This window comes from Panthera onca, chromosome C2 (genome assembly GCF_046562875.1).
Source record: "Panthera onca isolate mPanOnc1 chromosome C2, mPanOnc1 haplotype 2, whole genome shotgun sequence".
Classification (NCBI taxonomy): Eukaryota; Metazoa; Chordata; class Mammalia; order Carnivora; family Felidae; genus Panthera; species Panthera onca.
Genome location: NC_138347.1, coordinates 46,280,459 through 46,287,057, shown reverse-complemented (window position 1 = coordinate 46,287,057; position 6,599 = coordinate 46,280,459). Strand labels below are relative to the sequence as shown.

The following is a 6,599-nucleotide window of genomic DNA, read 5'->3' as shown; positions in this document are numbered from 1 at the left end:
TCACTATTAGTGTACAAGAATGCAACTGATTTCTGTACATTGATTTTGTATCCCACGACTTTGCTGAATTCATGTATCAGTTCTAGTAGAATTCTAGTAGAATTCATGTATCAGTTCTAGACTCTTTGGTGGGGTCTGTCAGGTTTTCCATGTATAATATCATGTCATCTGTAAAAAGTGAAAGCTTAACTTCATCTTTGCCAATTTTGATGCCTTTGATTTCCTTTTGTTGTCTGATTGCTGATGCTAGAATTTCGAAGACTATGTTAAACAACAGCAGTGAGAGTGGACATCCCTGTCATGTTCCTGATCTCAGGGGGAAAGCTCTCAGTTTTTCCCCATTGAGGATGATATTAGCTGTGGGCTTTTCATAAATGGCTTTTATGATGTTTAAGTATGTTCCTTCTATCGCGACTTCCTTGAGGGTTTTTATTAAGGAAGGATGTTGAATTTTGTCAAATGCTTTTTCTTCATTGATTGACAGGATCATATGGTTCTTTTGTTTTATTTTATTAATGTGATGTATCACATTGATTTGTGAATGTAGAACCAACCCTGCATCCCAGGAATGAATCCCACTGGATTATGGTGAATAATTCTTTTTATATGCTGTTGAATTCACTTTGCTAGTCTCTTATTGAGAATTTTTGCATCCATATTCATCAGGGATATTGGCCTGTAGTTCTCTCTCTCTCTTTCTCTCTCTTTTTTTTTTTTTTTTTTTTTTTTGCTGGGTCTCTGTCTGGTTTAGGAATCAAAGTAATGCTGGCTTCATAGAATGAGTCTGGAAGTTTTCCTTCCCTTTCTATTTTTTTGGAACAGCTTGAGAAGGCTAGGTATTATCTCTGCTGTAAATGTCTGGTAGAATTCCCCAGGGAAGCCATCTGGTCCTGGACTCTTATTTGTTAGGAGATTTTTGATAACTGATTCAATTTCTTCACTGGTTATGGGTCTGTTCAAATTTTCTATTTCTTTCTGTTTCAGTTTTGGAAGTGTGTGGGTGCTTAGGAATTTGTCCATTTCTTCAGGTTGCCCAATTTGTTGGCAATAATTTTTTATAGTATTTCCTGATAATTGTTTGTATGTCTGAGGGATTGGTTGGAATAATTTCATTTTCACTCATGATTTTATCTATTTGGGTCATCTCCCTTTTCTTTTTGAGAAGCATGGCTAGAGGTTTATCTATTTTGTTTATTTTTTCAAAAAACCAACTCTTGGTTTCATTGATCTGGTCTACATTTTTTTTTTAGATTCTATATTGTTTATTTCTGCTCTGATATTTATTATTTCTCTTCTTCTGCTGGGTTTGGGGTGTCTTTGCTGTTCTGCTTCTAGTTCCTTTAGGTGTGCTATTAGATTTTGTATTTGGGATCTTTCTTGTTTCTTGAGATAGGTCTGGATTGCAATGAATTTTCCTCTCAGGACTGCCTTCACTGCATCCCAAAGCATTTGGATTGTATTTTCATTTTCATTTGTTTCCATATATTTTTTAATTTCTTCTCTAATTGCCTGGTTGACCCATTCATTCTTTAGTAGGGTGTTCTTTAACCTCCATGCTTTTGGAGGTTTTCCAGACTTTTCTCTGTGGTTGATTTCAAGTTTCCTAGCAATGTGGTCTGAAAGTATGCATGGTATGATCTCAATTCTTGTATACTTATGAAGGGCTGTTTTGTGACCCAGTATGTGATCTATCTTGGAGAATGTTCCATGTGCACTGGAGAAGAAAGTATATTCTGTGGCTTTGGGATGTGGAGTTCTAATCAAGTCAAGTCCATCTGATCCAATGTATCATTCAGGGCCCTTGTTTCTTTATTGATAATGTGTCTAGATGATCTGTGCATTTCTGTAAGTGGAGTATTAAAGTCCCCTGCAATGACCACATTCTTCTCAATAAGGTTGCTTATGTTTGTGATTAATTGCTTTATGTATTTGGGGGCTTCTGTATTTAGTGCATAGACATTTATAATTGTTAGCTCTTCCTGATGGATTGACCCTGTAATTATTATATAATGCCCATCCTCATCTCTTGTTACAGCCTTTGATATAAAGTCTAGTTTGTCTGATATAAGTATGGCTACTCCAACTTTCTTTTGACTTCCAGTAGCATGATAGATAGTTCTCCATCCCCTGACTTTCAATCTGAACGTGTCCTCAGGTCTAAAATGAGTCCCTTATAGACAGCAAATAGATGGGTCTTGTGTTTTTATCCATTCTGATACCCTATGTCTTCTGGTTGGAGCATTTAGTCTATTTACATTCAGTATTATTATTGAAAGATATGAGTTGAGATTCATTGTGATGTCTGTAGGTTTCATGCTTGTAGTGATGTCTCTGAGACTGTGGTCCTTGCAACATTTCACTCACAGGATCCCCCTTAGGCTCTCTTGTAGGACTGGTTTAGTGGTGATGAATTCCTTCAGTTTTTGTTTGTTTGGGAAAACCTTTATCTCTCCTGTTCTGAATAACAGACTTTCTGGATAAAGGATTCTTCGCTGCATATTTTTTCTGTTCATCACATTGAAGATTTCCTGCCATCCCTTTCTGGCCTGCCAAGTTTCAGTAGATAGGTCTGCCATTGGTCTTATGGGTCTCCCTTTGTAAGTTAGAGCCTGTTTAAATCCCTAGCTGCTTTCAGAATTTTCTCTTTATCCTTGTATTTTGCTCATTTCACTATGATATGTCGTGCAGAAGATCGATTCAAGTTATGTCTGAAGGGAGTTCTCTGTGCCTCTTGGATTTCAATGCCTTTTTCCTTCCCCAGATCAGGGAAGTTCTCAGCTATGATTTGTTCAAGGACACCTTCAGCCACTTTCTCTCTCTCTTCCTCTTCTGGAATTCCTATGATATGGATATTGTTCTGTTTGATTGCATCACTTAGTTCTCTAATTCTCCCCTCATACCCCTGGATTTTTTTATCTCTCTTTTTTCAGCTTCCTCTTTTTCCATAACTTTATCTTCTACTTCACCTCTTCTCTCTTCTGCCTCTTCAATCTGTGCTATGGCCACCTCCATTTTATTTTGCACCTCATTTATAGCATTTTTTAGCTCCTTATGACTATTTCTTAGTCTCTTGATCTCTGTAGCAATAGATTCTCTGCTGTCCTCTATGCTTTTTTCAAGCCCAGCGATTAATTTTATGACTATTATTCTAAATTCTTGTTCCATTATATTGCTTAAATCGTTTTTGATCAATTCGTTAGCTGTTGCTACTTCCTGGAGTTTTTTTTGAGGAGAGTTCTTCCATTTCATCATTTTGGGTAGTCCCTTCAGTGGCTCCAAACTGCAGGGCACTTCCCCTGTGCTGTCCGGAGTAACTTGTGTTGGTGGGTGGGGCTGCAGTCAGACCCAATGTCTGTCCCCAGCCCACTGCTGGAGCCACAGTCAGACTGGTGTGTACCTTATCTTCCCCTCTTCCAGGGGAAGTACTCACTCTGGAGTGGGGTGGCCCCTGTCTGGTCTACTTGCACACTGCCAGGCTTGTGGTGCTGCTTTGATGGGCTCTTGCCAGGGGTGTATTAGCCGGGGTGGATCCACAAGTTGCACAGGGGCAGGAGGGGCAGGCTTAGCTCATTTTGCAGTTGGTGGTCCCCTGGGAGAGGGGCCCTGCAGCACCAGGAGGGAGGCAGGCCCATCAGAGGGATGGATCCACAGAAACACAACACTGGGCCTTTTTGCGGTGGAAGCAAGTTTGGTGATGGAGAACTGGTTCCCTTTAGAATTTCAGCTGGGGGAGAATAGTACTTTCCAGGGCCTTTGTTTCCCTGCTGAGCTGAGCTCTGTCTTCTGGGGCTCAGCAACTCTCCCTCCCGGTGTTCTCTCACCCTCCCCTCTCTCTGAGAGCAGAGCTGTTGACTTTTAATATTCCAGATATTAAGTCCTGCTGGCTGTCAGAACTCACACAGTCCGGCCCCTCTGCTTTTGCAAGCCAGACTTGGGGGCTCTGCCTTGCCAAGCGGGCTGCCCCTCCACCACCCTGGTTCCCTCCTGCCAGTCTGTATAGTGTGCACCTCCTCTCTGCCCTTCCTACCCTCTTCCATGGGCCTCTTGTCTATGCTTGGCTCTGGATAGTCCATTCTGCTAGTCTTCTGGCAGTTTTCTGGGTTATTTAGGCAGACGTGGGTGGAATCTAAGAGATCAGCAGAACAAGGTGGCCCAGCATCCTCTTACACTGCCATCTTTCCCTCTGTCCATCTGTGTATAGAAAGTTCTAGTCATGCTCGCCATATATACACATAATCTGGTAGCAATGGCAATCCATTAGAAGTTATTGAAGAAGGATATTATTTAATCAGACTTCTGTGTATAAAGAATACTCTGACAGCAATGTTTTGGAAGTAAGAGAATATCAACAGGATGTGAGAAAAGAAACAAGACTGTAGCAAATGACAGATATGAGTAGTTTTAACGTGAGAACCTCAGTGGTATCAGTAGACTGTGTATAGAATCACTGGTGAGGGAGGAAGGGCATGGGTGTCCTGAAATGGGATGACTCATACGTTTTGGGCTTTGTTCACTCATACGCAACTGTGACTCTACTGTGGATTAAATGTGATATGAGTCTTCTGTCTGCATGACTGTAATGGCTGTCAAAGACATGATATTCAAATTCCTTTCAGAAGTGTTAAATTATTACAGGGCTTAATGAATTTATGAAGCCACATTGAAAATATAAAAACGTGTAAAATAATTTGTTTTCCTCTTTAGTATGACATGAACACTTGGTTAGAATTCTTTCTATTTTTGAATAATAGACATACATATTTAAGAAAGCGAATTGTATGCCTACCTTAGTCATTAAAATGCTAATGCAATTATACCTACAAAAGACTTTGATAGCTAATCAACACTTAATAACATCTAATCTGTAATTTTGTGTCATTTTAATGAGAGGAGAGTAGATATTATTATGACTTCTAAGTATTTCTCTTTAACATTTTTCTCAGTGAATCTATGACTTTCTTATTTCTCAAGCTGTAGATAATTGGATTTAAGAAAGGAATTATGATAGTATAAAATAGAGAGTCCATCATATCTTGACCATCTGATTGTGCAGATACAGGGCGCATATACATTAAGACAAGAGGGCCATAGTACAAAGAGACAGATAAGAGATGGGCTCCACAGGTGGAGAAGGCTTTTCTTATCCCTTGTAGTGACTTCTTTTTTAAGATTGAAAAGAGAACTAGTGTATAGGAGACAAGAACTATCAGAATGGTGAACATCTGTATTGACCCAGCAAAAATAAATACTATCAGAAAATTAATAGAAGGGTCAGTACAAGAAATCTTAAACAATGGCATAATGTCACAGTAAAAGTGATGTACTATGATGGAATCACAGAAGGTTAATCTGAATAACAAAGCATTGTGAATTATGGCATGAAGAAGGCCACCTGAAAATGACAAAACTAACAGCCGGATGCATAGTGTATTGGACATAATCACTGGGTAAAGTAATGGTTTGCATATGGCCACATAGCGATCATAAGCCATTGTTGCCAGCAGAAAACATTCTGTGGTTATACTGATTGCCAAGGGAAAAAACTGTATCATGCATTCAGGAAGAGATATCATTTTGCTCTTGGCAAAGAAGTTGACCAGCATCTTGGGGGTCACTGTGGATGATATCCAAGCATCCACAAATGCCAAACTTCCAAGGAAAAAGTACATGGGGATGTGAAGCTGAGGGTCATTCCATATGAGAGCAATCAGACCAAGGTTCCCCACAATGGTGAGAAGATAGATAACCAAGAACACCAGGAATAGGGGGATTTGCCACTGCGGTTCATATGTGAGTCCGGAGAATTAACTCTGTCAGCAATGTTGCATTTTCCTTTCCCATGTCCTCACTGGGTATTGCCTGAAATGAAATGGAGTAAGTTTTTTAAATGTCAATAAGAATTTATATGTGAAAATATGGGGAGGAGATTTGAGATACAGTTGTGCACATCAGAATCCCCTCTTAATTTTATTACATATTTAGTGGAATCTATTTTGGAGCTAAGGAAAATAGTACAATTATTTAAATATTAAAATGCAGCAATAAACAGATTTTGGAAAATGGAAGACATTATACATATGTGCTAAATTTATGGTACAGGATTCATTATGAAACAGAAATTCTGTGTCTTGAATGTCTTGAAAGGGAAAGAAGCTTGAAGGGCCAGGTTAGTAAAGTTAATTAAATAGCTTATGAAAGATCTTGAATATTATTTATCAGGGGATAAACATGCACTGAAAACAAGAGGAAGGAATAGCACTCTAAGACTCTCTTTTAAAGTGAATATATGGTAGTATAAAAAATAGGCTGAAGGGAGTAGAAACTGGGCTCAGGAATACCAGGCAACAAGAAGTTACTACTGTCTAGCTGTTCTCAAATCAGAGTACACATCAGAAATGTCTGGGGAAACTTTTGTGTAAAATATAGATTTGAAACTTTACTGTAGAAATTAATTTAGTGTGTCAAGAACTAAAGCTAATAATCTGTATTTTAAACTTGCTCCATGGTGATCTACATACATGTGACTTGGCTAGTCCACTAGCAAATTGACATTGAAATTAACAAGAAGATTAAGACATGGATGCCGAAGAATTCAGGAT

General features: G+C 38.9%; 1 pseudogene; it reads right to left on the bottom strand.

Annotated features, from left to right (window-relative positions):
• Nucleotides 1-4,913: 4,913 nt before the first annotated feature.
• Nucleotides 4,914-5,841, bottom strand: LOC132674899 (olfactory receptor 5H2-like; annotated as a pseudogene).
• Between the last annotated feature and the right edge of the window lie 758 nt (nt 5,842-6,599).